At 41.6% G+C, this 10666-nt stretch overlaps 1 protein-coding gene across 7 annotated transcripts in view; it reads left to right on the top strand.

Moving 5' to 3' along the window:
- The first annotated feature begins 9363 nt into the window (after window positions 1–9363).
- Window positions 9364–10666, top strand: part of SLC7A2 (solute carrier family 7 member 2) — a 53576-nt gene continuing 52273 nt past the window's right edge. For 3 of the 7 annotated variants that reach the window (XM_074541444.1, XM_074541441.1, XM_074541447.1), the window contains exon 1: window positions 9382–9499. The gene's annotated coding sequence lies outside the window, so the exon portion shown is untranslated. Of the gene's footprint in view, window positions 9500–10666 lie in introns of all 7 variants that reach the window. The other 4 variants (XM_074541448.1, XM_026791519.2, XM_074541443.1 and 1 more) reach the window with 4 other exon arrangements.

The following is a 10666-nucleotide window of genomic DNA, read 5'->3' as shown; positions in this document are numbered from 1 at the left end:
GTGAAGGGATCAGCAAAACTCTTTTGTTCTTGTTGTCACTACAATGCTCTGTCCTTTTTGAAAAGGAGAGGAAAAACAAGTAACTTGCAGCAAATCCATCCATGACACAGTTCACATAAACCCACTTTAGACACAGAACTTCAGGAGCTGATTTGGAAAACTCCACAGGTACTCAGTGCAGGCTGGAGGGAACCATTCTTTGCATCTACACTACACTGCTGCTCTGAAAGAGATGAGAGGAAAACTAGCTAAGTTAGGATCATGTAGCTCTATAGCATGAATGGTATGTGCAATGTGAGAGGAGCAGCATCAATCCATCTCTCTGACACTGCTGAATCAGTGCTGTATTCCTGATAACAAGCTGGGCAAGACAGCATCAAATTCAGTGGGAAGCTGCTCATACAAGCTGAAGTGACAACGATACTCTGAGCCACTTTTGGATGACCTTCACCACTTTGATTTCTCTGAGGGGAGCTGGCTCCCACATTGCACTGCCAGATCCACCCCCATTCCCATATGTGATCAGTCCCTGTGGACAAGAACACTGACACAGCTTCTAGAGGCTAACTATTAATGTGCAGTAACACTTCTGGCTTCCATACTGGGCATGGGAAAGTCCACGCGGCATAGACTGATGTGTTGGAAATGTGCCTAGCAATACAGAAAGCCTGATTTTTTTGTTAGTTTTTTTTTATTCTATTCCGTTTTTCAGCATTCTTGATTTTATGGCAAATTTCTATGTACTCTGATGGCTTATTTTTCCCACAAAACTGGAGAGTTTATAAAAAGTGTAATAGTCAGGAACTGTACCTTGTCCAACTGTCTTTTTTAAAGGCAGTCAATTTTCCTTACTAACATCTCAAGGCAGTGAATATGGCAATGGGATTAACGGCAAGGGGTGGAGCGAAAAGAGAGAGAGAGAGAGAGAAAATTTTGGGAAGTTTTTGGCTGCTGTGAAAAGAAAGTGAGAGTCTCATCTAAACAACATGCTGCAATGTCAGCACAACCTCTATTAGAGACCAGGAAATCTGACACAAGAGGGTGTGGGAGAAATCCAAGATCCCTCTTCTTGAATTTAGTAAACCAAGCAATATGCATTTTCTTTCTTTCTGCTGTGGCTAGCTTCCCTTTCACTTGTGTGGTGGCAGACTTAAAACTTAATGGCTTTGCTATGAAATTCTGTTTCTTTTTCACTTTCCTCTACTCGGGCTTTCTGTAACATTTTCTTACTAAATGCCCGAAGTTCTGTCAGATTGAAGTTTCAGTATTAGCAGTTTGACTCTGATTATTCCAGCATGGACTCCCAATTTCTTCGTCAAAGCAATCTTGTCTGAATTATCCCCTTGTCTTAAGGTTCTCCTATAAGCTTGAATAAAAGACTTAATCACCTTCCATTTTTCATACTTCCATGAGCCAGGTGTTTAAAATACATGAATAATTTTCTACAAATCTGAAATTGCACGTAAAAAGAATAAATCAACTTCTTGAAGCTGTAGTTCAGACACAGTAAAAGCCAACACAATCCTGGTTTGAATGCTGTATAGAAATACAGGAAGTATTAGTGTCCTGTAGCCAGTGTAGAGGACCTAGTAAGCTCCTATATGAAAGAGTCTACAAATCTTTTCATCCATATTCAAGAAGTAGGAACTAACTTTGAATGGGTGTAAGAAAAGGCAATTAGCTTGATCAGGGATATGAAGAATCTACTGCACAAGAGAAGACTGAAAGATTTTTGCTTATTGAGCCTGGCAAAATAAAATCAGAGAGAGAATAGGGTAACTTCCTGAAAACATATCTGAGAAGAAAAGGGTGAGGGAAGGTCATTCCAATACTCTAGGAAAGAATAAAAATGTAAATTGTCTATGGATTCACCTGAGGATGAAACAGGAATATTTCCTAACAACAGAGCAGTGAGGGTCTGAAATTCCCTTTTAGAGAGACAACTTGGAGCTTTTGTACTTCAGTGACCAAAAAACTGCTTATATGATTCTGGTTATGATGAGTCATTCTGTTTAAGCACGTAGCCTGAAGCATCTATCTTGAACACAGATTCTCAGTTTTGTGAAATTTGCATAATACAGGATTTCTTAGGAAAAAACCAAGTCGTAAGTTACAGAGAGGGAGCTGCACCTTTTCTGACTTTTATATTCACGGACATTTACTATGTAAACCATAATAGTTGCAAGATTAGACACTGCACCACAGCTGTTACCATTAGCTTTAGCTTGAGAAATCTGCTATATTTAAGCAAAATGGATACCACAAAACTTGAGGCTGGAAGGTCTTTAATACCAGGATTAATAGGTCACGCTCTATATTACTTCTGGCAGTGATGAAAAAATTACCCTGCAAAGAACTGCTTTTAAACCAGTACAGTCTGTGTCCAACAGGCACTTGCAGGGTGTTAATTTCTATGTCTTATAAAGCATTTAGAGCCAGCCTGTTAATCCTCAGTGCTATTGTAACAAGTTGAGTTCAGCTCTGTCTTGCTTCCTTGGGTCATACTAACACACTCTTTTTCCTGGACTCTTTTTAATTGGGAAATAAATCAAACCCATGAGTGCTCATTCTTATAAAAAGCGTATATCAAAAATAAAAAAACAAATTGTCTCTAAATCATTGTGCTTAGGCCTAATCTTTCCTGGGCAATGTAACTAACATAGATAGTTCTCCCCAAAACTACTTTTGTAATTAAAATACATCCACCCTTTCAGAAAGACAAAGGACTGAAGGGGATCTTCTGGAAATCATGAAGTTATTGTTAACTACTTCCCTATATGATCTTCTTCACAAATCAGACAGCTCCATTTTGAGACCAGTTACTTTATTTCTTCTCTCCACATATATCACTACTACAAAAATTTAGATATTGACTCATACATCTCAGCCAAATATATTCATGGACTTCTTGTGCCAATATCTTCTTTTGCCAACATCTTCTTTTGCCAACATAAACAATTCGTCTCTCTTCCCAAAACTTAGCCTTTCAAATATATGCTGCAACCATATCTCCTACCAGTCTTCTATTTGCTGTGATAAAAAACTTCTTTTTGGAAGGTTTGCACTGCAGATTTCAGTATAATATATATACATCTTGAAGCAGGATTTGATGAGGCAAATTGTCTTGTGACAGCTGGCAGTTCTTTGACAAGATTTTCTTTGCAGTTTCTATGTATTTAGTAATCTTACTATATGGTGTCTTGTGCATCAGCATTTTAACAAATGTAAAGATCAGCCAAAGAATAAGAAATGATAATGCAAACAGATATATAGAAATGTATTATGCCAATACTCATTCAGATTTAAAGTTGTGATTCACTGCTTTCTATGCAGTAGATTGTTTACTCCTCCTGCATGAGTGGCCACAGGCAGGACTCAAGTACATATGTGGGTGGCTAGAGGGGAAAAAATATAATTATTGATGACATGAGAAAAATAAAGTCTTCTATCACTTGTTGCTCAGTTAAGCTCAGAACAATTCAAATATCAAAAGAAGAAAACAATAATATTACATGACTCATACTTGTATTCAAGAAAACAAATAGCAGTGTACAGAAAGGTGATGGGTACAAATCCATCATATGAATAATACCCTAGATTTAATACCTTAGAATCCTTTGGTGGGTTCTTAAAATTTTGCAGGATACATTGTCAATGGTGATATCATCTGTTCCTGATGAACAGTAACTGCAGGAGTGGAACAATACCACCATTTTGTGGGTGCCAGTGGCAGTTGTAGGAAGTTATCTATATGATATTTTTCTTTGAAGAAAAAGCTTGAAGAGCAAACATTCTAAATCATGAAGAAAAATTCTGTGCAATATCCAAAATTTTGCATTCTTCCTTACAACTTAAAAATTTAGCTTAATCTCATCAAAAAGCTGCAAACATGTCATTTTAATCAGCTTCAGAGCACATATATGCATAATGTATACTCAGTTATAAAGCATACACACTGGAACACTGATGAGCAAAGACATATGCAATGTATCTAGTCATAGAATCTGTGACATCTCTGTAGTCAATTACAAGCCCCAGTTGTAAACATTATTTTCCTTGGGGAATATTTCTGCTCTTTCTTTTGCAAGGGCTGTTTAAGTCTTTCACATCTGGCTGCTCTCTCCGACCCTTTTACTGTGGGAAGTTCTCTCACATCTTTGGCCACAGAGAAGGGGAAGAATAGCTGTTTGAGGGACTACACAGCAACCGAAAGGTCAATGAAATCTTCCTGGGAAAGCTGATTAAAAGTATTAGTTTATTCTCAAAAGTGATTTTTAAAAATTTTTGGTCAGTTTTCTGAGCAGAAGAGACATGCTGAACCACAGAAACTGATTTAGGAGAGCTGGAGGTTGTGATAAGAAGGAGATCAAGGATACAGTGTAAAACTGCTGAACTGAAACTAAAATGTATGGTGAACATCAAAGTAATAGACTGTTAATTAATTAAAGACCAGTGCCCTTGATGTAGAATTGCCTTTGGCATTAAAATTAACTGTCTGACTGAAATGTGTAGAGCAGCTCATGTTTCTCATCATCTGTCTACAGTACACAATTGGAGTGTTAAAGTGCCTCCAGATTTATGGAGAACCAAGTTCACATGTCAGGAAAAATGTAATAGCAGAGACACAAAGCTCTATATAAATAGTTACCAGAATCCAGAATCAAAAACTTGTTAAAAGATAACCTTGGCATCCTTTGCACAGAAACATAGAAACCTTTACACAGAACAGTTTGTTCTCAAGTGTGAACTTTTTTCTAGGAATCCCAGAAGTCCAATGAGATGGCATTTGTATCTGGTTATTCAGGCTTTCTTTATAAATCGCAGGCAAGGTACTTTCTTCCCTCTAAACTGAAAATCTGGACGCTTCAAGACAGCTGAGTGTCTGAGGACATTAAGTCATACAGTCTATGGGTTCTGTTGATGCTGGGAAAGAAGAAAAGATTCTGGTTCAGAAGCTATTCTGAGCTTGCAGAACTGATGACAGTAACAGTACTCGACAGCACCACTTCTACAGGACCATGTTTAAGCTTTTGCATTTAAATTCTGCTGCAACACATTGTAGCTCTCTTTCTGCTGCTCCCCTTACCAGACAAGCCTGCATTGGCAGATGCTAATTTTGTGCAGAACTCCACTTAGTAATGCATGTGATGCATAAATGCATAAGTAGTGCATACAATTTCTGAATTTAACTAGCAGCTCCACATAGATGAGATTTAAAAACTTGCAGCTATTTCATGTCTTAGAAAAAGTAGAAAACCAATATCAGTACCCCAACTTAATTTAAGAGATTACCTCCTTAACTTCTCTCAGACAAATTAAGGTGTCAAGTCGATGCACAGGTCATGTGGAAAAGTAGAAGAGATGAAAAGAAGCCAACCCTCAAAATCCCATAAGGTACATTTTTTTCCCTAAATGGGCCAAAACTCACGCTGCTGGTTCAGCCTCAATAGTTCACCTAATACTATCTTACTGAGGCCACTCATGTGATTCATTACGGCTAATCAAACCCTAAGGACTTAAGTAAATTCAGAAGAGGCTCTGTTGAGCCTGTGAACACAGACTGCTAAGTAGTGGTTAATACATCAGCAACCTGCTGAAAACTGAAACAAAAAGTATGTTTTCTTTGCTGACTAGTCTGGCCAAGTTTCTTGGCACGCTCCTTCTCCTTTTAGAAGTTTCATTGACACGGCCTCAGTTGCTCAATGCCTGAGACTTGCCATGAGTTGCTGGAGGTAGTTATTAGTTACCTCAGTGCTGTTCTCTGGAAACAGGAGATGATTGCAGCTCTCCTGCCACTCCCCCTTACACTCCCCTCGGTACACCCCCTGGAAGTCTCAAATGGCAAGCCTGCTTTTGGCAGCTGAGGATCAAGTCCTGTTCGAACTTTTTTTCCTACTGGGGAAAAGCAATAATTCATTTTTGGCGCTGCACGGACAGGTTTTCTAAAGAAAATCAATCCCCAACTGTTAAAAATTGTCATTCAGTATTCATATAAATATTTAAAATCCTCATACTTCTTTTTTCCCTAAAAATGGGTAATTAATTACTTACAGAGATTAAAAATACTTTTTGGCTTTTCTTTTTTTCCTTTACAAACCCTTTTCCCCTCTGTGTTTGTATTTTAGAAGTTTAAAGGACAATCTATCCTGCATAATAAAAGTTCTTAGTTATCTAATGAGTAAATGTAGTCCAGGCAGCCAAAACATGAACCTTCTGCTCTGCTACATAATTCTGTCATGGCCATATCAGCATTAACCTGTTTGCAAGGAAGATTGCCTTCATTTTCACAGCATTTACATTCCTCAAAGGACCATTGTCTATGAATAACTTTGCCATGAGCTAGGTGGTGAAGAGGGAGGAGGCTAGAGCTTAGCCTGCTCCCCCCAGGTCACCAGCCAGCACAGCTCACAAGTTCAAACTTCAAGAGATTAAGTTTACTATATGTTTATTGAGTATATTAGTACTATCTCTTCAACATTTCCTCCTGTCAACAGGGCACACAGGATAATATATACTCAGAACAGAAACAATTACATACAAAACCACAGTGAAAACAGGAAAGTGAAAGGAACACATCAACAGAGGATAATACTAGAATTTTCAAAATGAGAACACAGTCTTAGGTTTCAATTGCTTCACTCAGGTAAATGAAGAGTGAGGGAAAGAAAGAGGATGAGTAGTTTTTTCATTTTGTTTTGTATATGATAAAAATTTCCTTGCATTTATCAGCTAAAGAATGTGGTGGAGAATGATCATTTAATATTCATGCAATAAAAGCACATACAGTACAGCAAGAATATGCTGGGTGACTGGAAATTTGACAAAAATAATTTTGTATCACAGATTTGGTGAGACTAATTTATTCTGTTGACCTTAATTATTTTTACATCTGACTTCTCCCATGTAATGTGATATACAGAGCATTTAGTGAAACATTTGTGTTCACAAATCCAATTACTCGAAAATTACTCTTCAGTAGTATTCAGAAGATTTTATCTTATTTTATTTATCACATACATAATTTCCTGATATGGATTGGAATATTTAGTCAAAACTGTTGTTTTGCACACATGGAAGGGCAAAGACAAATAACTTTCTGATTGCTAATGTTTTGGTTGAATAGGCTGCCCCTTATTCACATGATTCCTCCCAATAACTGATGTATATTCTGATAAAAATCTTCACTGCATGGCTTACTTTACTGATGTAGCTATTTCTTAGTAGGCTGATGACACTGTACTTGAAATGTTCAGGAAAGGAAAGATGGAAAATTCTAATGAAAATTTAAATGTAAAAGGAGTCCAACTACAAGGGAACACAACATAAATGTTTAACAGAATGGTCCATGATTATTTTTCTGCAAACAGCACAATTTAATTTATAGCCATAAATTCACTTATGAAGTGCTAAGTCACTAAAAAGTCACCCCCTCAAATATGTTTCTCCTCTTCTTATCTTGTCAGATTGGCCCTCTATATGATCTTCTGCGAGAAGAAAGAGACTCACAGAATGAGAACTCAACCAGAGTTATAGATGTCTGACTTCTTTCAGATACACAGTTCTGAAGGAGTTTCCCCTGTAGAAGGAGAAAGGCAAAACCTAGTCAGGTTAAAGATGGAATTTTTTGAAAGGCAGTTCCTGACAGTAGGGATCCATGTGTGTGGGTATATGAATATATAATGTACATATTTACATATATACATACACACACCCATCCCATATCTAGCGAGAGAATATCATAAAAATGAGACAAGCAGATCCATAGCCAAAATTTGTAAAGTTGTGTCCAAGGATTTTATGTATTCATAGACTCACACAGAATGTGAGTCTCTGAGTTGGAAGGGACCCACTAGGATCATCACAGTCCAGTTCTACACAAGACAGCCCCAAGGGTCACACCATGTGTCTGAGAGCGTTTTCCAAATGCATCTTGAGCTCAGACAGCTTGGTGCAGTGACCACTTCCCTGGGGAGCCTGTTCCAGTTCCCAATCACCTTCTGGGTGAATTTTTTTCCCTAATATCTGACCTAAACCTCCCTTGACACAACTTCAGGCCATTCTATCAGGTCCTGTTGGGTCACCAGAAAGAATAGGTACTGATCTGCCCCTCCACTATCCCTCATAAGGATGTTGAATATTGCCATGGCATCTCCTCAGTCTCCTCCAGGCTGAACAGACCAAGTGACCTCAGCCTCTCCTCATATGCCTTCCCCTCTTGACCCTTCACCATCTTTCTAGGCCTCCTTTGAACACTCTCTAATAGCTTTATATTCTTTTATTCTGGTGCCCAAGACTGCACACAATATTCTATGTGAGGTTGCAGCAGCACAGAGCAGAGTGGGATAATCACCACCCTGAAACAGCTGGGAGATCCAGATTATAGTGTTAGAAGGAAAGGACCTATGTAAGTAGAATATATGCAGAGAGAAAAAGATGATGACTTCTGGATATTCTCGACGTTAATCTCAGCAGTAGCTATTATTAGCTTTAAAATGAGTTTTTAAAGATATCTGGCTGAGAGAAATTATTTTAATTATTTAGGCTGAAGAAGAGCGAAGCACTTAACACTCTCCAATCTGTGGATAGATAGAGCTGCCATTCCAGTTATCTTGAACAAATATGACAAGGCTAGCAGGAAAAGGCAGTGCTTAACAACACTAGAATGAAAAGAGGCTGCATTGTACTTCTACCCATCCAATGGCACTCTGCTGTCATCAGGCAAATGTTGCCTATGATGTCTCCCAAAACAAGCTTAGAAAGTGTTATCTGCTAGGACTGACAGGGCGGCACTTCTACTTTCTTTGTCACCACTGCCTGGAGCTTCCTTACAAAATCCCATCACCGGCTTCTGAAAGGTGCCTCGGAAAAATAGATCCGCAAGCGGCAAAGGTCGGCCCTGGAGCAGCCTCTCCTCCTGCCTCCCGTACAAAGGCAGGGCAGGCAAATACCCGCAGGCTGCCCCCTATGATGCTGCGGGGAAATTGTTTCCGAGGGCGTATCACTCACGAACCCCCCGCCAGGGCTATTCGCGAGCGGAACCTCAAACACTCGGGGCAAAGCAAGGCTAGGGAAGCCCGTGGTTGCTGGGACTGAGGAGTGGGAGAGCGCCGCGGGTGGGACCCCAATGGTCGCTCCCGCGGAGGCGCCGTGAGGACGGGGACAGCGGGGTTGTCCGCACAGGCTCCGAGACCGCGGTGCCGGGGCGGGCCGGCCTCCCTCCCCTGGTGTACATGGGGGGAACGCGGTCCGACCCTTCAGGGAATTCTCCCATCCCCGCTGCGCCCCCGCGCCGCTCAGCGGAGCGCACTGCCCCGGCCACGGAGGGGAGGAGGAGAGGGAAGGGCAGGCAGGGGGTCGGCAGGGTGGGGTTTGCCCGCCGCACGTGTGGGAAGGCCGGGCATGGGGGCTCCCTGAGGGGAGGAGCGCCCCGGCTTTGGCCGCCCAGAGAGCTCCGCCGCTCAGCCGCCGCCGCCGCCGCCGGGAGCCGTGCCTGGGCCGCGTAAGTGGCTCCTCTCTCCGCTTTCCTTCCTTCCTCGGGACCGCGTGGGCGAGGGGCTGGGGGAACGCCGCCGTCGGGGCCTCTCGGCGGCTTGGGCGCGGTGGGGAGGGATCCTCAGTCCCAGCTCCAGCCAGGCTTGTGCGGCCGGAGGGGCGCTGATTCCCGCCTTGCTCCCAGGAATAACTCGATAACTTGAGCTGGGCGGCTTGCGCGGGCAGGGAAGCACAGGAATTCCCTGCTGCCTTTTAAAGTTCGCGGTGGGAAGAAGGGCGCTGGCCCTGGGGGCCGCCGCTCCGGCAGCCGGGGGACGCGGGGCTGCATGTGGCACAAGGGAAAGGCTCCTGAGGGCTCCTGGGCATGTGTGACACCTTGCTTGCTGGTCCTGGAGCGGCATTTGCTCCTACTGTAAAGGGCTGGGGGCGTCGATGGGTGAAACGCCCCTCCTTGGGTTTCTGACGAGCTCGCAGAAGGCACTGGCGCACCTGGAGGTGTGGTCCGTGCAGGTGTGACTGACCCAAAACACACAGTGCGACCCCAGCTCTGCAACCCCAGCTCTTCATGTGTTTTGGGTAGTTGGGGATGTCACACTTCTGTGGAGAGCCTGAAGTAAGTACAGATCCCTAACTGTGGGAAAAAAAAGTTTATGAAATGTTCCTTTCTGCCAACTTTGCATGTTTAAATCTAGAGATGTGTTTGAAGAATATATGACCCTACATATAATGCTACTGACAGCTGGAGAAAATGAGTTCAGTAAAATAAGTAAAATAAGATCTGCAGCTTCTGATACCTTAGATTTTAAACTTAAATAAATTTAAAATCTAAGGTATCAGAAGCTGCAGAACATAATCCTTCCACTTGAAAATATTTGGTATCAGTTGAGATTTGTGATACTGTTTGGATGGTAGAGCATTATCAATTGGATGCAGGGTCTGGGTGAACTCCATTAATTTGGCTGAATTACATTAGGTTTGGGGAAGGGGAGGGTCTCACACCACTTCAGTTCTGACAGCATCACAGCACGTGTAGTTTCTGCTGATTTTTATGCTAGTGCTTAATATATCATTCCAGCAACTTCCTAGGAAAGGAACAGAAGTTTCCTGAAGTTTGGCCTAAGGTGTCAAAGGACTTTCTTCAAGCCTACCCTCTGCTTCAAGTATATTAATACCC

The sequence above is a fragment of the Zonotrichia albicollis genome, chromosome 5 (genome assembly GCF_047830755.1).
Source record: "Zonotrichia albicollis isolate bZonAlb1 chromosome 5, bZonAlb1.hap1, whole genome shotgun sequence".
Lineage (NCBI taxonomy): Eukaryota > Metazoa > Chordata > Aves > Passeriformes > Passerellidae > Zonotrichia > Zonotrichia albicollis.
This window is presented reverse-complemented; position numbering and strand designations above follow the sequence as displayed.